Consider the following 22,054-nt stretch of genomic DNA (forward strand, 5'->3'; position numbering starts at 1 on the left):
AAACTTCAATACCTTTACTGGTGGTGATGCAGGTACGGTCCAGGGCACTCAGGGCGAAGGGTACATTTCTGGACTCTCCCCAGTGAGCGGGTGTAAGGCCTCCTGATCTGTGTCTTTTACTCTCTAAGCTTCGGGCCTGCCTGGAGCTAGGCCTGGCTTGCTTACTGCTTCCTTCTTGTACCTACTGACCTGGTGGTGGGTTTTCTCCTGGTTCCCACTATTCCTGGTCGCTGGAGCCTTAGTGGTACCTAACCCTGTTGCTGTGGTCAGCGGTTGGTTAACCTGGGACTTGTAGTTCTCCAGGGATTCCGGTTGTTCCTACTGGTCATAAAGATCCCTGTAGGCGCGGAGCCGGTGTCCGGTATATGGTTCGGGGTGAGCCTGTTATGCTCCTCTGCCCCCTATGGGTTTCTCCTTCTTCTCCTCAGTCTGCAGACTCTCTCATGCACACTCTCTGAGTTCTGTCCCTGTCTATGCCTGACAGGAACTCTCACCTGCCTTCTAGCCTGCTCCAGGCTCTCACTGGCCAGACTAGCCCGCAGCTTGGGCCTAGCCTGGCCTTCAGCCACACAGACTTCAGCTTGTCTGGAGCTGCAGCATGGTGTCACACTGTCTGCTTCCAACTGACTGACTTCCTGAACTCCACCCCCTAGTATTTATATACCTGACAGGGCTCCATCTAGTGGATTAGGTGGAGATGTCTGCATGTAGTGAGGCCACTGGGGAGAATTCCATCCATGCACCCCTCTGGGATCTGTGGCACCAGTGCGCAGCAGGGCGCTACAGAAACAAGTGCACCATTTCTGTATTTTTCAACCACTTCTGATTTTGGCTTACAAATATTGATGTGAAATACTGGCCAAATACTGAACGTGTGAACGTGGCCTTAGAAAAAAAATCTGCTTTTCTCCCCCTGTAACCAACCACACCATCCACTGGAGTAATTTTATGTTGTTATTTTGGCACATTTTTGTGACATTTTGCAAAATTTTACTTTTCTTTTATTTAAAGACAGAAAAAAAAATTGGGGGCTTTGTGCAAAATTTACACCACTTTGATTAATTTGGCTCAAAAACATCAAGTTAGACTGAAAAAAAATATGCAGATGATGAATCTAGCCCTAGAATTTTGTAAGTTGACCAGATAAATTAGTGGGTAAGTCATTTCCCATCCTTTATACTAGTGTGCATGCTCGGACTGGCCCACAGGAGAACAGGAGAATCCTCCGGTGGGCCCCTCTGCAGGACTTGCCCACCACCCTCTTATATGAGCAGTACTTATGAGTTAAATATATTTGATTAACCATATACAGACAAAGGCAGCATTTTATTCATTTGTCAATCAACCCAGTGTATTAGTTTGTTGCTATAGAATTTTGTGAATAAGGATAAAGTCACATTTGCACGTAGCTGAAAAGTGGGGCCCTGGAGTTGATGTTTCTGGTGGGCCCTTGGCAACCCAGTCCGATACTGTTAGTGTGAGTGCTTGTGTTCTGGGGGTGGGGGTTTCACCACATTACAACTATGGAGAAATAGGGGGCCCTTGTTCTGTCTGTCCATCAATATTACAGCAACAGACAACATTTATGAAGGAGCTGGAGGCTCGGCAGAGCTAATGAATACAAGAATTACAAGCAGCTCTTTCATAGGACAAACAGCGTACAGTACAAGGCGAGAGAAATACCAGACATTTCCAGAGAGCCTCTGGGAGTCTCTACTTAGCAATCCCTGGAATGTCAGATTGATAATTATACTTTACTGAGATTCCTTATTTGATTACAGGGGACGTTTCCCCTATTAACGCTACATATCCCACAGCGCCATGAGATTGCTTGTTGTGTTGGGTGTAAACAACTGGGTGTGGGTTGGGGAGGTGATGGATGGGGCGGCCATGGATGGGGCATGCGTATCACAAAGTATTGACAGTGTACGGAGAGAACTGAGCGATTCCATACTCGGGCGGGATCTGCTGATCAGCTTCCTTGGAAGAGAAAATATGTGAGAGATGAAAGAGCTGAGATGCTGAATTATTTTATGACAAGGAAGACTGAAAATGCACAGACAAAGGTTATGTGCACACAACGTCTTTTTCAGATGGATTCCGCCAGGAACCAGCCTACAAAAGTGCTAAAAAAAGCCAAAAAGAATGAACTTATGTACAGAAATGTCAAAAACACTTGCTGTGTATATATTCTTTTTTTTTTTTCCACTTCTTTTAACTGCTTGGAAAGCCGTGAAGCAACTGACCTGACCTGACACGCTCCAGAAAAAAACAACAAAGACGTCGCGTGCACATACCCAAACTGTTAGACTATGTTCACATGGAGATTTTTTGAGGTGACCATTTCAATAATTTCCCACATCATGAAACATTTTTTTTTTGGAGGGGGTGGGGGTTGGGAGGAAGTATCATTTCCTTAAGAGCTTTTGAAGAGTTTAGGAAGAGTTTTTTTTTTTTGCCCTGAAGCGTTTTGCAGACTTTTCATTTGATAGTGCCTAGTTTGTAGCAGATTCCATCAGCATCTGCTTCAAAAAAGTGTTTTTCAATACCTATTCAGGGAAAAAAAAAAGGTTTAAAAACCACCTCATATGAACAGAAAAGTGGATTTGTGAAATGAATTTTCCAAGCATTTTTTGAACAGTTTTTGAGGAGAATTTTAGAGTGGATTTTCTCCCCAGAAAAGCTCTTTAAAAAATTCTGTTTGAGCATAGTCTTAGATCTCTGTACAAGGATCATTTCTCAGCCATACAAATAACATTAAACATGTGAGTTTTGTCCTTTCTAACCTTAGTAATTATGCTTTTTAAAATCCTCCCAATATGGAACAGACATCATGTCTTCCTGTTTCGCAGGGCAACTGCAGCTTCAGTGTAGGCACCGCAGCATCTCCAATTGGAGCCAAATCCCCATTTTTATCGAGACCCCAGTGCAGGCAATTGTAGTGTGGTGCTGCAGCTGTTTTGTGTCATACACACACATCTTCTTGGCAAAATCCTGACATAGTATCCTTGAAACATGGATGAGGGACGGCCACAGGTAGAGAGGTTCAGCAGCAATCAGCAGACACGCACAAAGATTAAATAATATAATATGAACATTTACTAACCAGTTTATAAAACAAAGGAAATGATGGTAGGGAAACAGAGAATATATAACAAATACAATGACAGCAGTTACTGTCAATAACACCGAATAAGAGTATACACAGGTACAGTTAACAGAATTAACAGTTACATGCAAGCAAAATACACGCGATTAACCCTTTCTATGAATAAATCAATAAAACGACAGTGTTGTGCCAGTACTTTAGTAATCGCCTACTCAGAGTAGTTTTTGGACTGTCTCTTACAGAAGAGGCCTTTTCTCCTAACTAACTAGAACTCCATACAGTTATTTATATATGCTCATATATATTCAGCTGTAAATGGTACCGGTACATCCTGAGACTGAAATGTCCTTGCTGGGCTGAGTCCCGAATAATCAGAAATGCTGACTTGAATCTCATAGAGAATGCCAATCTCTCAAATGCAGGGCTTCTCTAAGTCCTTAGAAATAAGGCCTCACATAGCCAAGATGCTGTGTCCTTGGTTGTCCTCGATGAGTCAGCTCATGTGAAGCAAAAACATACATCCCAGGGTCACCAAAAACAGATCCAGGGTCGCACCGCTCTATCCAGACCTTTTTCCTATGATGCACAGCTTCACTGCCTCCTTGAACTCCCCTAACAACAGTCACCAACTGACAAAACCCTGCCCTGCAACTCTGGCCTCCCCGCTACCTTGTATTAAACAATACAATAAACTGTGATTATTAGTGTTGAGCGAGTATGTTCTATTAACCCTTTCGCCGAGTATGCTCGGGCCGAGCTCCGAGTATTTATAGCTGCTCGGTGATATGGTTGAATCGCTCCCATGTGCATGATTTGCAACTGTTTGACAGTTTTATTACATGTGAGGAATGTCTATTTCTTACACATTCCTCACATGTAATAAAGCTGTCAAACTGTTGCAAATCATGCACACGGGAGCGATTCAACCATATCACCGAGCAGCTATAAATACTCGGAGCTCGGCCCGAGCATACTCGGACAGAACATACTCGCTCAACACTAGTGATTAGCCCATACATCCTGACTTGACATTTTCATATCCTGCAATGAAATACTATTATTTACACAGTACAACATAAAAATTATGTCCATAAAGAAAATAAATAAATTATAGAGCAGTCTCTCAAATAACTCAATCGGTGATGTGGATTCTTTAAGCCACAGGTCTGAGTGAGCAGCATGGACCGGAGGAGATAGTGCAGAAAAGCGTTTCTTAATGGACAACACATGGATCAGCAAGGACCAGGAAATCAGGGTATGCAAGTTGCCAGACAAAAAAATGGAACAGGTAGCACAGATAAAACAGGTTCAGGTGTGCAGAAACATGGGAGCAGTAATTGTAAAGGAAACTAGTCTCTTTTGACAGGTATGCAGCCTGGGAAATTCCAGCAGAGCAATGGTTAATCACTAGAGCATCAGTGAAGTAAATCCAGTCTAATATCTCCCAGCAGAATAGGAGTGAAGCATAGGCAGACCGGGGTCTTGTGTGAATTGATATGTTACCTTGAAAGCAGAGGCCAGGAGTGAACAGCACCGAAAACAGTTGTGAGAAATTAGAAACTTGCTTGCAGAAAGATGGATGTGGGCAAAACCTAGTAAGCTGGACTGAGTTTAGAAATAAGGGCGGTTGTAGCATGTAAGACAAGAGTAAAAAAAGTGATGAAAGACATCTGTCTGTAGGTCAGCTAAGTGAAGAAGTAGCAAACTTGAGGCAACTGTGGACAATGTACTTGGTACCCGAGCACCGAGCCTCCACCTGAGACGGCCTTAAAAGGTCCTGGGTGACAATGTCAGAGAAGTTTGCAGGGTTACCTGAGAAACCTGGCGTGGATTATTGCAAAGGGAGGCGGCCAGGATCTGTAGAACCATAATTTTTCATCTTACTTTATATGGCACCGAAGAAGGCGATACTCAGGTTGTGTTAGCTGAACTATTCTCAGTTGCTTGGACAGGATCCAATCTGTTTAAAAGGAAGCATATAGGAGGGTGTTACTCTAGTCTAGACGGAATACGATAAGATAGGCTAAAAGTGGATTATTTAAGACACTATGATAATAGCAATAACAATGTGTTTTGAAAGCAGATAAATACTTTAGAGATAAAGAAATTCAAAGAGATATTCTTGCCCATATTAAGTACTGTGTGTGACTAAATCCAAAGGAGCTTAAAAGGGCAGTCTACTATAGAAAACCTAAAATACCCTGAATCCTCACTTCTTGGCCATAGTGGAGAACTGTGGAGGACCAGTTTTCTCCTACATTACACAGATAACCTAACAGTTTGAAAGGATACTATGCAATGCTTATTTCTTCCTGTGGTGTTGCTGCAGGGAAACTGGACACTTACTTCTTGGTTACCCAACAGATCATAACTGATCGCTGGGTATGGTGGTTACAAAAGGGAATAGTTTATTATAAACAGACTCTTTCAGCAAATAGTCATAGCAAAGAACTTCTTGTCCACTTTTTAAAACCTTATCACTCCATAACATCATAAAATACTTTTACATCATGGAGCAAGTGAGGGTGTATGGAGCGGGCTCAGGAGCTGAACTCGTTCCACTAAGGGTAGGTGCTGACTATATCATACAGTCAGTACCTGCCATTGTTCACCTCCGTGTCTGCACCCTGGCCATCACTGTGCTGAATGTCTATGGCTGAAGGAAGATGTTGGGCGGCCACAGGCATTTAATTTTTTTTAAGTATGCCGCCCTTGGGTAGGCAGACGGTGGCGTCCTAGGCAGGTGCCTATCCGGCCTATCCCTTGTCCTGGCCCTGCTCATGCCACATGCACCTTAAAAACATCTCCAGAATCCTCCCTTTCCAGTGGCAGCCTCCTCCCTGTGTAATATAAATTATCACTCCATTATGCTACATTGCCCAATATCTCACCCCTCATTTCTGACTACCACCCTATCCATGCTCTCTCTGTTATGCTAAAAAATCTAGGACTAACACTTTCCATAGTAGATTCTCATTACTCATCTCAAAAACTCTTCCCGTGCTGCATTAGTTCTCTGGAATGCGCTACTTAAAAAAATAAGGCTATTTCCTAATAACAACAGTTTTAAATGATTACTAAAAACAACTTTTTAGGCTGGTTTATCACCTCTCCTCACTAATCTTACTTTTCTCTGTTCTCCCTTCCTGCATTATTTCCCGGTCCCTTTTATCAGCTGTTTCCCACACCCTCCATGCACACAGTAACACTTTGTATCTGGGCATATACAGACTCATGGTGACTAGTTTGTGCAGCTTTACATAAATATCCCTATTTATTATAAAGATGGCTGGACTATACACCACATGCACTTTTTACCTTTTGTGCCCCCTATTTTCTCATAGACTGTAAGCTCTTGTACACTCCCTCTTCTTTGCCTGAATCACATATTACTTTTTAATATCTAAGATTGTTTGTACATATTCTTCTGAATAGCAAAGTGCTGCGGAATAGGTTGGCGCCATAGAAATAATTCTTGTGATAGTTTTTATAAAGGGTCCTACGAATGTGACATTATAAGAATGGAGACTCTGTCCCTCTTTCTATTATGTAAGGTTGTAATTCATATAAATAATAAAAGCGACAGTGAATCACATCCGGAGCCCTTGGTGTAATGATCACTGTGTGTGGGTGTAGACTAAAGGGCGATGGATTAAGAGATGTCATCATATCTTTTCTAGCAGAGTGTTTCCCTGCCTGCAGGCGTCCAATATACAAGTTGTAATTATGAATAAACCATTCTGGCTGCGAGAACAATGAACACATGTGAAGAGCAGAGGAACATCATCCTTCATCATCCTCAAAGAAAAATGGCTCAACTGGGTTTCCCAACTAAACACTTGTTTCATTACCAACTACTTTAATCTTTTTTTCATTTTCATGCATTATCTACATGACGGTTGAAGTTTATAGGGTCATACTGTACCTGGGTAGACCTACGATTTCAGGGCCTACAGGATTTTTTTTATTCAATTTTTCATTAGATTTTATGGATTTATTTTTGCCTAATAAAGTCCATATGGATGAAATGTATTTTTTTTCAGGCTCCACTGACTTCTACATATGGAATCTGACAGTGTACTGTAGAATATGGAGCATGGCGGTATAATATATACATGTGTTTTTACAGCTCCAGGGAAATACGCTAGTGCACTAGGACCTAGTTCATATCAGAATACGTAGACAATAATGCACCATTGTAATTGTGGCCTAAAGACCCCCACATATTGGATAAATGTTGGCCAAAGCTGCTGATTTTTTCAGTATCGGCACCCCATCTATTGTGAGACCTTCCAAGTCCCAACTGTACCTCGTAGACTATAAGGATCCGGCGGTTGGATTTCAGCACCTAGTCCTTTTATTCGGCAGGAGATATAGGCCAATGTCAGATGATTGGGGCAGTAGATCCCTCAAAGAGAAAACAGGAACATTTGGTCGAGTGATCCGGTGTATGGAGGAGTCAGGATAGATCCAGTAGATGTCTGCCGTATCTCTGTTTGGCTGATAGCTATCTAATGTGAATGGCAAGATTAAGCGAGTCGCCTCATCTTATTAAATGGGTAAAATTGAAAAGTGCTTGGAAAAACAAACTACTTTAGAATTTACCTCTTATTAAAAATACTCTTTGTTCTCAAGGACGACGGGATATTTCATTTGATTGTGTACACCGCATTGCCTAGGTTACTGGCCACCTCTACAGTTTCAGAGGTGGCTGTTTTTTTAGGTAAGGTGCGAGAATTTGCATGCTTTATGCTTTAGAGCAGGGGTAGGGAACCTCAGGCCCGAGGGCCATATACGGCCCTCGATGACCTTTTCGCCACAGTGCTTGTACAGGCAGCCATGTTTTGATGACCACTGGCCTTCTAATTTCTTTTTGCTCTGTGAGCACGCACACGTAGTTTTCACTACTGAGCACTGAGGCGCGTGCAATGAAAGATTACGTCCTGACACCAGTGCCAGCGTCAGGATGTACTTCCAGAGCCTGGACTCACTGTTCCAAAGTTGGCCATATTGCTCAATCCAGCTAGCATCAGTGTCCCTGTTCTCTCTCCCATGCTGCAGAGGCAAAGGTCAGTCTACGTGCAACATGGGAGAGAGCAAAGTTCAGACAAGCAGCGCGACTGTATCATTGATCCGAACTGTCAACCTTCAGAAGCGCATCACACCCTGGCAAGCAGGAAACTGGGAGGAAGGGAAGCGATGCACTCCTGAAGAGATATGATGCAACCCCTTTAACTGGGTGAAAGGGAAGCGATGTGCTCCTGAAGAGAGATGATAGAACCCCTTTAACACTTCTTACATACAATACAATTGCTGCGTTGTATTTGTATAATAAACAAGGGCGTAAGAGAACCATCATCTCCGAATTCTAGTGGAGATCCAGCAATGTCACCCAATGAGAAGTATGCAAAAGATACTTGGCAATCGTTACATGTGTTTAACAGGAGTATGTTATTACATATGGAACATCCAGAAAAGAATAAGACATTTCGGTCAATACAAGACCTTCATCAGTCCTCCAGATACTAGGAGACTGTGTGCAGTAGTGCGGAGAAGAAGTCTGCGGCATCACCCGCTTAGACATGTAGCGGTGGAGTGCCAAGTATCTTTTGCATATTATTAACGGATTGGGATCCTACTTGTGCACCTTGTATCCAGAAGTGCCTTTCTTTTCTTCACACCCAATGAGAAGTGACATGGAGGAGTGGATTAAAGTTTTTGAGCCCTAGCGTAGAATCTATCACACCCCCACAATACCTGTGCCCTTTAAGCGTTTATGCACCATTGCCTGAGTGTGACTACAATCTCTGGACACTATATAACTAAACTCCTAGAGAGGCAACAATTACATATTTGCCAACTCTCCAGGTACATCCAGGATGATGATGTTTGGATGCCGTCTAATAACAAAGCTCTAGCTTCCAAATGTACATTCAAGGGGCATAGCAGAGGCATCAAAGAAACATAGCGTAAAAAAGGGGTTTAACTATGTAAAAAAAAACATTTTTGGTTCAAGTGATTTTCCCACGGAAGAGCATCTCAGAGAGCCGGCAGATAGTGTCAACGATGATATGTGCCACAAGCACTGCCTTCCTAACCTCTTATCGCCTTAGGGAAGGACAATGGCTGAACCTTGTTTCCCACCAATCAGTCCATTGGTTGGTCACTGTAGAAAACAGCAATCAGGGGCAGATGTCTCCTCTGTATCCAAAAATAACATAAAAAAAGAACATAAAAGGTCACAGGACTCATAATCTCATGGACCGGAGTTTCTACAGCAAACAGGAAGTTATGTCAGACTGTCTGGAAAAGAAGAGTAAATGGCAAACCAGGCAGGCGGCACAAGATGACTTGGTGGTGGCACTCGTGATAATGTAAAAAAGAAACTCAAGTTTCAGTAAGAATTCAGCTGTAATTATAAAAGAGGATATGTTATGGTTTCAATTTACATTTTATGCCACATCTTCATTTCATTAACTTTACCCCAAGTGTAGATTCACAACTATAGTCCAGTGTGTGACCTGCTGTGCTAAGAGAACGGATTTGGAAACTTCTTCTTCTCATTAGTGGGATTAGTTTATTTTTGAGGGACTATTAACAACAACTGATTGGCCAAAGTGGAAGATTAGGGTAGTGCATGATCATGTACAGCATTAGGGAGTGCTCTCTCCTTAGGGAGAAGGGTGACTTAGGCTAAGTTCACACAGTTTTATAAATATTTTTTTAGAGCAGATCGGCTTCACAATCCTTTTCATAAACAGTTTAAAAATCCCGTGAAAACTCTTCCTATTAATTTCTATGAGGAAAAACTCATGTCACTTCTTTGAAGCAGATCCTGAAGAAAACATGTCCAAAATAGATTTTGTCCAATCAAAAGCCTGCAAAGAACTTCAAAACTGCTTCAGGAAAAGAAATCCTCCTCCAAAAACATCCCCAAAAAGGAACGTTTTCTGAAGTGTTTTCCACTAGAAAAATATAAATGCCTAAAAAATACCCTGTGTGTAAACATAGCCATATAAGGCAGGCAAAGCTCCAAGGGATAAAAGGTATGCAAATTAGCTCTACTCTGGTAATAAGAAAGCTGGCTCTTTAGTGCCATCTATAGGAAAAAAATAGCACTAAGTCAATGTTTAGCCAAACCAGAGTCTTCTTTAAGGCGTCCATTAGATGCCAGCGCAGCCGCCGAGTATTCCCAGTACGGGGCCTTTTCCTGAAACAGCCCTCACCGGTGGTTTTGCTTTCATTCTTCTGGCAGCAGCGCCGCCACCGGCATCTTTTACTCTATACTTTCTGCTAGGAAGCCGCCCGAAGAACCATCATGTCAATTCCTTTAACCGCTACACGGTTTTCAAACCCCGTGGTGGTTAAAAGAAGTGACATAAGACATGTGCACAGTAATGCCATGCTCATTTTATGGCACTCCGCTGAGTTTTTCAAGCTGAATCCGCCTGGCAAATATGCCTCTGGAACAGTGGTGTAACTGGAGTCTGATAAATAGCAGGATGCACCGAGGGCTATGTCCCTCGTCTTGGCCCCATCCTGGTATATATATCCCCCATTCTGATATATGTCCCCCGGTCTACCGCTGTTCTTTTATGTATAGAAAAAAATAAACCATTATACTCAACAGGGGCAAAGATAGATGTCATGGGGCCCCATAGCAGAAGTATAATGCACTTCCCATAGTCATCCATGTAGTATAATGCACCCCATAGTCATCCATGTAGTATAATGCACCCCATAGTCCTCCATATAGTATAATGCATAGCCCTTAATCTCCATATAGTATAATGCATAGCCATTAGTCCTCCATATAGTATAATGCACAGTGCATAGTCCACCATATAGTATAATGCACAGCCCATAGTCCACCATGTAGTATAATGCACAGTCCATAGTCCTCCATATAGTATAATGCACAGCCCATAGTCCACCATATAGTATAATGCACAGTCCATAGTCCTCCATGTAGTATAATGCACAGTCCATAGTCCTCCATATAGTATAATGCACAGTCCATAGTCCACCATATAGTATAATGCACAGTCCATAGTCCTCCATATAGTATAATGCACTCCCCATAGTCCTCCATGTAGTATAATGCACAGTCCATAGTCCTCCATATAGTATAATGCACAGTCCATAGTCCACCATATAGTATAATGCACAGTCCATAGTCCACCATATAGTATAATGCACAGTCCATAGTCCTCCATATAGTATAATGCACAGCCCATAGTCCTCCATATAGTATAATGCACATCCCATAGTCCTCCATATAGCATAATGCACCGTCCATAGTCCTCCATATAGTAGAATGCACAGTCCATAGTCCTCCATATAGTAGAATGCACAGTCCATAGTCCTCCTTATAGTAAAATGTAGTCCATAGTCCTCCATATAGTATAATGCACAGTCCATAGTCCTCCATATAGTATAATGCACAGTCCATAGTCCTCCATATAGTATAATGCACAGTCCATAGTCCTCCATATAGTATAACGCACAGCCCATAGTCCTCAATATAGTATAATGCACATCCCATAGTCCTCCATATAGTATAATGCACAGTCCATAGTCCTCCATATAGTAGAATGCACAGTCCATAGTGACGCGCCCCTGGGCCATGTTTGGGGAATACCCGGAGCCGGATCTGTTGGGGGTGGTAGTCCTCGTGGCAGTGACCCGGTCCGTGCCCAGGGTGTCAAACTAAGTGGCGATGTTTTTAGTGGCAGATGTGATATTGTTCGACTACGCCACCCGTTGAATGCGGTTACGAAACCGCCGCTGCAGGGCAGACCGCTGAGGCCGGTGGTACAGTTGTGCAGCGTGGGTAGTATAACCCCCAACGGGAGGGGTATGGCCTCAGGGCAGCGGACGTGAATGATGGGGATTGTAGAATTGCACGCAGGCACCAGGAACCACTCAGAGACGGTGCGGTGTAGTTCAGGGTCTTTACTGGTGACAAAGATAGACCCTCCCGGGAGTACTGGCTAGCGGACGGGGTCTGGTCAGTCCGTGAGCAGACAGGATCTCCCCTGGCCAGGCGGAGTTGTAGGCCTCCCCAACTAACTGTACTCTTCTTGGCTACCTTGCTAGAAGCGGGTAAAAGTAGCCCACGTCCCTGAGTGTACCGTGTGGTGCTCACCCGTATGACCGGTGACTCGGGGCCTTCTGGTAGCCTCCGCTCCACGACGGCGGTGCTGGTCCCTTGCGTGTGACCGTGCCTTCGGGTTTCTTGGCCAGAGGACCTGAAATCCCCTGCCGGTCGGTTTCTGCTGCTGGGTATGGAACAGTCCCCACAGCCTCGGACTCCGTGTCCGGTGAGATCTCTCCAGTCCGGACGAGCTCTACAGCTTCCAGTCCCGGACTCCTTTTATCACTGCTCCCACAGAGCTCCTGTTGTCACTTTCCCTGCAACTGCTCCACACCAGACCAGACTGTGTCTCTGTCTCTGTCTGTGTTCTTTTCTAACCCCACCTCAGCCCCAGTTTTTATAGGGGAAGTTCTTCCCCTCCCAGGACTGGGCAGGAGGTGTGGCATGCTTAGGATTCCTGACCAGGAGACCTCCCACCTGCTCACAGACGTAATATTACTATTACTGTGGAAACCAGACCCCTGGGGTTCCACATTCCCCCCTAGTAAAATTTAGTACTCCGGGACTAAACATATTTTTGAAAACATAACAGGGTATAAGCAGGAACAATACAATAAGGAAAAACACGTTAAGGTGGTCACGGCGTGTCCGCAACCGGGTGCAATTTTTGAAGCAAAAGGGTGTCCATTTCACCAAAGAACAGGGAGCCGTAACCAGGTAGGGGTCTGTCCTGCCCCGAGTCTTTAACAGTCTTTAGTCCGTTCCTGGGTTACGCTCCAAACATATATACAATAGAGTTCTAGTAAATCCACAAAAGATACCTATAAAATAACTGGAAAAACATAATTATTTACAAGCAACAGTAAACAGGTAAATACCAATAAAACAGTCTAAATCACTTTAAATCCTCCAACGTACGGGCAACTGGCCTCTATTGGCCCTAGTAGACCTACGGAGCTTACTGACCGGTCCTGAGCTACAGGGTGTAGGAGCTGTCAAAGGTAAGCTGGGCAGCTGTCTACGGACTCTTTGGCTCACTAGGGGCACGGCAGGCTCACTATAAGCAGAGGGTCGATTCTCCTGGTCTGCTTGTGTGGGGTCTTCTGCCTCCTGGACCGGCTGCTCTTCCAGCTCTACCTGTTTTTCCGTAGGCACTTGGGATGCTGGCTGGAGGAAGGTGAGGACGGGTACCACAACAGCGCCATTTACCTGTGTCCAAGACCGAGGGAAGTCTCCGAGTACAGTACTGACCATCTCTTCCCTTTCCTCTGCGGGTTGAGGGTTTTCTTGATCTTCTTCAGGGTTTCGTAGCTGCTCGGGACACTTCTTCAGGTGATCTCGGGAGACAATGGCTGTGGTCTCTCCTCCATCCTTACTGATTGTGCAGATTTTTGGGTTTTCATGGCTTGATGGCAGTATGGTGTACGGGTCCTTCTCCCACTGGTCGTCCAACTTGTGGAGCCATCTTTTCCACTTCAAGACCTGCTCTCCAGGTACCAGGGGAACAGCGGGAGCATACTGGTTGTAAGTCTTCTCCTGTCTTTCTCTTGCTTGACGGAGACTTCGCTCAACGCTCTCCTGTACTTTCCGGTACTGCTGCTGCCTCTCTGTGTCCCAGTCTGCTTCTGGTGAAGTGTCCTCGTGTGTCAGGACTCCCATATCCAGATCAACAGGCAGCTTACCAGGTCTTGCTCTCATTAGGTAAGCCGGGGTACAGTTGGTAGAACCTACAGGGATGTGGTTGTATAGGTCCACCAGATCAGGCAGTTTCTCAGGCCACAGACTGCGTTCTTCCAGGGGCAATGTTTTCAGAAGGTCTATCACCACCTGGTTCATCTTCTCGCAAAGTCCATTGGTTTGCGGATGATAGGGTGTTGTTCTTATCTTCCGGCAGCCATACAGAGTGCAGAACTCCTGGAAGACTTCCGTTTCAAAGGCAGGTCCTTGGTCCGTCAGCACCTGCTCTGGGTATCCGTGTGGACGACAGAAGTGCTGCTGGAAGGCTCTAGCTGCTGTTTGAGCCGTTAAGTCCTTGACGGGGACTACAACCAAGAACCGGGAGTAGTGATCCACGATGGTTAACGCATAGACGTAGCCACTTCTGCTGGGGGTCAGTTTTACATGGTCCAAGGCTACCAGTTCCAACGGCTGCCTGGTGACGATGGACTGCAGGGGGGTCTTCTGGCTGGCACGGTCCTTCCTTCTTAGGTTGCATGGGCCACAGTCTCTGCACCACCTCTCGATGGTCCCTCTCATGCCTACCCAGTGGAACCGCCCGCGCAGCAGGAACTCCAGCTTCTTCCATCCGAAGTGCCCAGCTCCGTCGTGGTATGCCTCCAGTACCATAGCCGCGTCTCTTCTTGGCACCACTACTTGCCAGATCAGTTCATGCGTCCGGGAGTTAACCATTCTGCGGCACAACTTCCCCTTGTAAAGAAACAGTCGACTCTTCTCAGCCCACAGTTGCTTGGTCTCCTCCGGAGCGTCTGGGTCAAGGCGGGCATCTGGCTGAGTCAGCATCTCCTTCACTAGTCGGACGGCGGGGTCACTGTCTTGTGTTTCCGCCCAGTTGTAATGAGGTAAGGGGTTGAACGTAGCGGATTGCTTACCCCTTACACGGTGGGAATACTGGGTAGTCCCATGACGGTGAAACGCGGGGAGTTCAACTTCTTCCAGTTCCTCTGGATCTTCCCCTACGTCCGGTAGGTTTGGCATTCTGGACAAGGCATCCGCGTTGGTATTGGAGCGTCCTGCCCGGTATTTGATCGTGAACTCATAGTTGGACAGGCGGGCCATCCATCTCTGCTCCAGGGCACCGAGTCTTGCAGTGTCCAGGTGTGTCAACGGGTTGTTATCCATGTACACGGTGAACCGCGAAGAGGCGAGGTAGTGCTTAAAGCGTTCGGTGACTGCCCACACCACTGCCAGGAACTCTAGCTTGAATGAGCTGTAATTCTCAGGGTTTCTTTCGGTGGGTCGCAGTTTTCGGCTGGCGTAAGCAATTACCCGTTCTCTCCCCTGCTGGATCTGGGACAGTACGGCTCCTAGCCCGATGTTACTTGCGTCGGTGTAGAGGATAAAGGGCTGGCTGTAATCCGGGTACGCCAGGATTTCATCCCCCGTGAGGGCCATCTTCAGCTGGCGGAAGGACTCTTCTTCCAGCTTCTCCCATCTGAAGGGCGGCTTCTGGTTCTTGGCCTTCCTGGACTGGCTTATCAGGAGGTCCTGCATAGGAGCTGCCTTTTTGGTGAAACCGGGAATGAATCTTCGGTAGTAGCCTACCAACCCGAGGAACTGCCGCACTTCCTTTACGCTGGAGGGTCTTGGCCATTCCTTAATCGCGGTGATCTTATCAGGGTCAGGAGCCACTCCGTCAGCACTCACCACGTGTCCCAGGTACTGCACTTTTGGTTTTAGCAGGTGACACTTCGACGGTTTCACCTTCAGACCGTAGTTTGCCAGGGCTTCGAACACTTCCGCCAGGTGTTTCAGGTGGTCCTCGTAGGTTTTGGAATAAACTATAACATCGTCCAGGTACAGCAGGACCGTCTCAAAGTTCCGGTGTCCCAGACAGCATTCCATCAATCGTTGGAAGGTTCCTGGTGCGTTGCAGAGTCCGAACGGCATGCAGGTAAACTCGCTAAGTCCCATCGGGGTGGTGAATGCGGTCTTCTCCCGGTCCGCCTCTGCGACAGGAACCTGCCAGTACCCGCTAGTGAGATCCAAAGTGGAGAAGAAGTTAGCAGATTTTAAAGCAGCCAAAGACTCCTCTATCCTTGGTAAGGGGTACGCATCTTTGTGTGTGATACGGTTGATTTTCCGGTAATCTACACACATTCTCATGGTGTTGTCTTTTTTTTTAACCAAGACTAGTGGAGCTGCCCAGGGGCTACAGCTATCCCTGATTACCCCAGCCTCCTTCATGTCTCTAAGCATCCCCTTGGCGTGTTGGTAGTGTGCAGGGGGTACGGGACGATACCTTTCCTTTATGGGAGGATGATCTCCCGTGGGGATGTGATGTTCCACTCCCTTTACTCGCCCGAAGTCCAGCGGGTGTTTACTGAACACTCTCTCGTATTCCTGGATCACCCGGTAGACTCCCTGCTTTTGGTGAGCGGGTGTGGAGTCAGTACCCAAATGCAGTTGCTGACACCAGTCCTCCATTTGTTGCTTAGAGCCGTTACCTTCCTCTGGATGAGATGGAGGCAAGGGTTCCAAGGACTGTACAGAATTTTGGTTGATGGTATACAATTTGGCTAGCGTAGCATACCGGGGCAGGTACACTTCCCTCTTCCCGATATTTATTATGCGAACGGGCACCCTCCCATGGCGTACATCAACCACCCCCCGTGCTGTCAAAATGGTGGGCCTACTGTCTGAGTAGACGGGTTCTACCATTGCTTGGTAGTCTCTACCTCTGAGACCAATAGCTGCCCGGCACCAAATCATCATTTCACTTTTCGGGGGCATGGCAATAGGGAAAGGGTCACACATTCTCACGCTACCAATCTCACCACCGGAGAGTTCCACCTGTTGCCGTCGCATCAGTGCCCGGATCTCTTTTTGGAGCACTCGCTGCTGGCCGGAGCTGGCGTTCTTGGCAACCTGCTGTAAAATAAGAATCACCTCTGCAAGACAATTTTCAATCACATTAGTTCCTAGAGTTATCTTTGGGTGACTCTCGCGCTTGTCAATGTCCACAATGATCAGTCCCTGTGCTGCCAGTTCGACTTTACCGATTTTAATGGTCATCTCTTTAAATCCGATCTGTGGCACGGGCTGACCATTGCTGGCGATGATACTCAAGTCGTCGTCTGGGTAGCGGGTTATATCCGAGTCATTCCAGTACTGCTTGAAGAGCACGTACGGGATGGTGGTGACCTGTGACCCGGTGTCAAGTAGGGCACTCATAGGAATGCCATCCAGTACTACAGGCAAGACTGGACGTCCTCCCACGTATTTGTCACGCCAGTTCGATGGGCCTGGTGATCTTATTCCTAGGGGTTGGCCCTCTACCCCAGGTTGTGCCAGTTTAAAGGACAGTACCTTGCCATATGTCCGGGTTGATTGCAGCGGCGGCAGATGGGTTGTCCGTCCTCGTTGTATCGGTCGCTGGGTCTTCCTCTGGCCGGTGGGGTCCTCCTTGGTCGGCGCCACGGGATATCCTCCGGTCCGGATGCCAGCTGGATCTTCCCTGGAGTAGAAACCTGTAAAGACTGCACAGTTCGGGTTAGCGCGGCAACGCTTTTAGTTAGCTCTTGGACCTGATGGTGCAGGTCTGTAGCCGGGTCATTGTTTAAAGCCTGCGCATCAGCTCCCACAGGCCCTGCCGACAGGGGCGCCGCCTCCTGGTGGTAAGTGGTAGCAGGGCGTTTGTGGGTCACAGCGCCACCTGGTGCCGGTTCTCTGAGCACCCGGATGGCTCTGTCCTTGAACTGTGCAAAGTCCAGATGAGGGTCCTGTAAGGCCATTGCTCGCAACTGGGTTCGGTGGGCATTGCAATGTAGACCCTCTATAAACTGTTCAGTCAACAGCTTGTCTTCGTTCCCTACGCCGTCAGGGTCGGCCTGCTTAATGGCTCTCAGGGCCTCTTGTAGGTTTAGTGCATAGTCCCTTATATTCTCATGTGCTCGCTGCTTGCACCCGTAGAATCTAAGCTTGATCTCGGCTGAGGTACGGGTATCAAAGGTGTCCTTCAGCCGGGCTAGTATCTCTGCGACAGTCCTCCTCCTCTCAAGTGGCCAGGACTTTACCTCCCTTTGGGCTGCCCCCGTTAATTGAGCCACCAGGATGCTCACTTTTTGCTCTTCTGTGAGGGGGTACACCTGGAAGAGGCTATCCAGCCTTTCTCTGAAGTCATTTAGGGTATGTGACTCCCCTGAGTACTGGGGTAGCCAGGCTGCCCCCGGGATGTAGGGCATGGTGAAAGGCATGACCGCAGCAGCGGTGGTGCTGGCGGTGGCTGTGACAGTGAAGCTCTCCTCCGTATCCGACATCCTCCTCCCCCCTAGTGGACCGTGGCCTACCTTGCGATGATCCTCTTCCATAGGCCGCGGCTCCGCAGTGGATTGTCAGGGTTGAGGACCTTCCATCGCGCTCCTGTGACGTCGGCGTCTGCTGGGTTCCTTCCAGGACCTTACGCAACGTCCGGACGTGAGGCGGGGCTTCAGTTCTCGCGCGCTTTCGGAGTCCACGCCCCTCTTCTTCCCGCGCGGCGTCCTCGAGATGGCGTCCAACGGCGGGAAAACTCCACGGATGGCGGGAAGAAGGCAAAAGATGGCGTCGGATGGCGGGAAAACTCCACGGATGGCGGGAAGAAGGCAAAAGATGGCGTCGGATGGCGGGAATCTTCACCACAGGTAAGTTTAACAGTCTTTTTCAGGCATGCAGTACCCGGTGGTTGCGGGCACGAAATCCTGCCGACTACGCCAAAAGTTGACTCGCCCCTGGGCCATGTTTGGGGAATACCCGGAGCCGGATCTGTTGGGGGTGGTAGTCCTCGTGGCGGTGACCCGGTCCGTGCCCAGGGTGTCAAACTAAGTGGCGATGTTTTTAGTGGCAGATGTGATATTGTTCGACTACGCCACCCGTTGAATGCGGTTACGAAACCGCCGCTGCAGGGCAGACCGCTGAGGCCGGTGGTACAGTTGTGCAGCGTGGGTAGTATAACCCCCAACGGGAGGGGTATGGCCTCAGGGCAGCGGACGTGAATGATGGGGATGGTAGAATTGCACGCAGGCACCAGGAACCACTCAGAGACGGTGCGGTGTAGTTCAGGGTCTTTACTGGTGACAAAGATAGACCCTCCCGGGAGTACTGGCTAGCGGTCGGGGTCTGGTCAGTCCGTGAGCAGACAGGATCTCCCCTGGCCAGGCGGAGTTGTAGGCCTCCCCAACTAACTGTACTCTTCTTGGCTACCTTGCTAGAAGCGGGTAAAAGTAGCCCACGTCCCTGAGTGTACCGTGTGGTGCTCACCCGTATGGCCGGTGACTCGGGGCCTTCTGGTAGCCTCCGCTCCACGACGGCGGTGCTGGTCCCTTGCGTGTGACCGTGCCTTCGGGTTTCTTGGCCAGAGGACCTGAAATCCCCTGCCGGTCGGTTTCTGCTGCTGGGTATGGAACAGTCCCCACAGCCTCGGACTCCGTGTCCGGTGAGATCTCTCCAGTCCGGACGAGCTCTACAGCTTCCAGTCCCGGACTCCTTTTATCACTGCTCCCACAGAGCTCCTGTTGTCACTTTCCCTGCAACTGCTCCACACCAGACCAGACTGTGTCTCTGTCTCTGTCTGTGTTCTTTTCTAACCCCACCTCAGCCCCAGTTTTTATAGGGGAAGTTCTTCCCCTCCCAGGACTGGGCAGGAGTTGTGGCATGCTTAGGATTCCTGACCAGGAGACCTTCCACCTGCTCACAGACGTAATATTACTATTACTGTGGAAACCAGACCCCTGGGGTTCCACACATAGTCCTCCATATAGTATAATGCACAGTCCATAGTCCTCCATATAGTAGAATGCACAGTCCATAGTCCTCCATATAGTAGAATGCACAGTCCATAGTCCTCCATATAGTATAATGCACAGCCCACAGTCCTCCATATAGTATAATTCACAGCCCATAGTCCTCCATATAGTAAAATGCAGTACATAGTCCTCCATATAGTATAATGCACAGTCCGTAGTCCTCTATATAGTATAATGCACACTCCAGAGTCCACCATATAGTATAATGCACAGTCCATAGTCCACCATATAGTATAATGCACAGCCTGTAGTCCTCCATATAGTATAATGCACACTCCATAGTCTACCATATAGTATAATGCACAGCCCATAGTCCACCATATAGTATAATGCACAGTTCATAGTCCTCCATATAGTACAACCCCTGGCAAAAATTATGGAATCACCGGGCTCGAAGGATGTTCATTCAGTTGTTTAATGTTGTTGAAAAAAAGCAGATCAGAGACATGGCACAAAACTAAAGTAATTTCAAATGGCAACTTTAAGGCTTTAAGAAACACTAAAAGAAATCAAGATTAAAAATGTGGTACTCCGTAAAGGTAATTTTTTTCAGACCAAGCAGAGGGAAAAAATTATGGAATCACCCTGTAAATTTTCATTTCCAAAACTAACACCTGCATCAAATTAGATCTGCTCGTTAGTCTGCATCTAAAAAGGAGTGATCACACCTTGGAGAGCTGTTGCACCAAGTGGACTGACAGGAATCATGGCTCCAACACGAGATATGTCAGTTGAAACAAAGGAGAGGATTATCAAACTCTTAAAAGAAGGTAAATCATCACGCAATGTTGCAAAAGATGTTGGTTGTTCACAGTCAGCTGTGTCTAAAATCTGGACCAAATACAAACAACATGGGAAGGTTGTTAAAGGCAAACATACTGGTAGACCAAGGAAGACATCAAAGGGTCAAGACCGGAAACTGAAAGCAATATGTCTCCAAAACAGGAAATGCACAACAAAACAAATGAGGAACGAATGGGAAGAAACTGGAGTCAATGTCTGTGACCGAACTGTAAGAAACCCGCCTAAAGGAAATGGGATTTACATACAGAAAAGCTAAACAAAAGCCATCATTAACACCTAAACAGAAAAAAACAAGGTTACAATGGGCTAAGGAAAAGCAATCGTGGACTGTGGATGACTGGATGAAAGTCATATTCAGTGATGAATCGCGAATCTGCATTGGGCAAGGTGATGATGCTGGAACTTTTGTTTGGTGCCGTTCCAATGAGATTTATAAAGATGACTGCATGAAGAGAACATGCAAACTTCCACAGTCATTGATGATATGGGGCTGCATGTCAGGTAAAGGTACTGGGGAGATGGCTGTCATTACATCTTCAATAAATGCCGAAGTTTACATTGATATTTTGGACAGTTTTCTTATCCCATCAATTGAAAGGATGTTTGGGGATGATGACATCATTTTTCTAGATCATAATGCATCCTGCCATAGAGCAAAAACTGTGAAACATTCCTTGAAAGACGACACATAAGGTCAATGTCATGGCCTGCAAATAGTCCGGATCTCAATCCAATTGAAAATCTTTGGTGGAAGTTGAAGAAAATGGTCCATGACAAGGCTCCAAACTGCAAAGATGATCTGGCAACAGCAATCAGAAAAAGTTGGAGCTAGATTGATGAAGAGTACTGTTTGTCACTCATTAAGTCCATGCCTCAGAGACTGCAAGCTGTTATTAAAGCCAGAGGTGGTGCAACAAAATACTAGTGATGTATTGGAGTGTTCTTTTGTGTGTTTGTTTTTCATGATTCCATAATTTTTTCCTCAGAATTGAGTGATTCCATAATTTTTTCCCTCTGCTTGGTCTGAAAAAAAATTACCCTTACTGAGTGCCACATTTTTTATCTGATTTCTTGTAGTGTTTCTTAAAGCCCTAAAGTTGCCATTTGAAATGACTTTAGTTTTGTGCCATGTCTGTGATCTGCTTTTTTTCAACAACATTAAACAACTGAATGAACATCCTCCGAGCACGGTGATTCCATAATTTTTGCCAGGGGTTGTATAATGCACAGCCCATAGTCCTCCATATAGTATAATGCACAGTCTATAGTCCACCATATACTATAATGCACAGAATGCACAGTCCATAGTCCTCCATATAGTATAATGCATAGTCCATAGTCCATCATAAAGTATAATGCACAGCCCATAGTTCTCCATATAGTATAATGCACTCCCCATAATCCTCCATATAGTATAATACACAGTCCATAGTCCCCATATAGTATAATGCACAGCCCATAGTCCTCCATATAGTATAATGCACAGTCCATAGTCCACCATATAGTAGAATGCACAGTCCATAG

The 22,054-nt window shown here is 46.4% G+C and overlaps 1 long non-coding RNA gene across 1 annotated transcript in view; it reads right to left on the reverse strand.

Annotated features, from left to right (window-relative positions):
- The window catches only part of LOC141168603 (uncharacterized), a 72,482-nt gene that overhangs the window by 33,395 nt on the left and 17,033 nt on the right, over nucleotides 1-22,054 (reverse strand). Inside the window, exon 2 of the long non-coding RNA XR_012252273.1 lies at nucleotides 4,922-5,069. This is a non-coding gene — a long non-coding RNA (uncharacterized lncRNA). The remainder of the gene's footprint in view (nucleotides 1-4,921; nucleotides 5,070-22,054) is intronic.

The sequence above is a fragment of the Phyllobates terribilis genome, unplaced genomic scaffold, assembly GCF_046119375.1.
Source record: "Phyllobates terribilis strain yellow unplaced genomic scaffold, ASM4611937v1 Scaffold_1__5_contigs__length_1240528914, whole genome shotgun sequence".
In the NCBI taxonomy this organism is placed as follows: Eukaryota; Metazoa; Chordata; class Amphibia; order Anura; family Dendrobatidae; genus Phyllobates; species Phyllobates terribilis.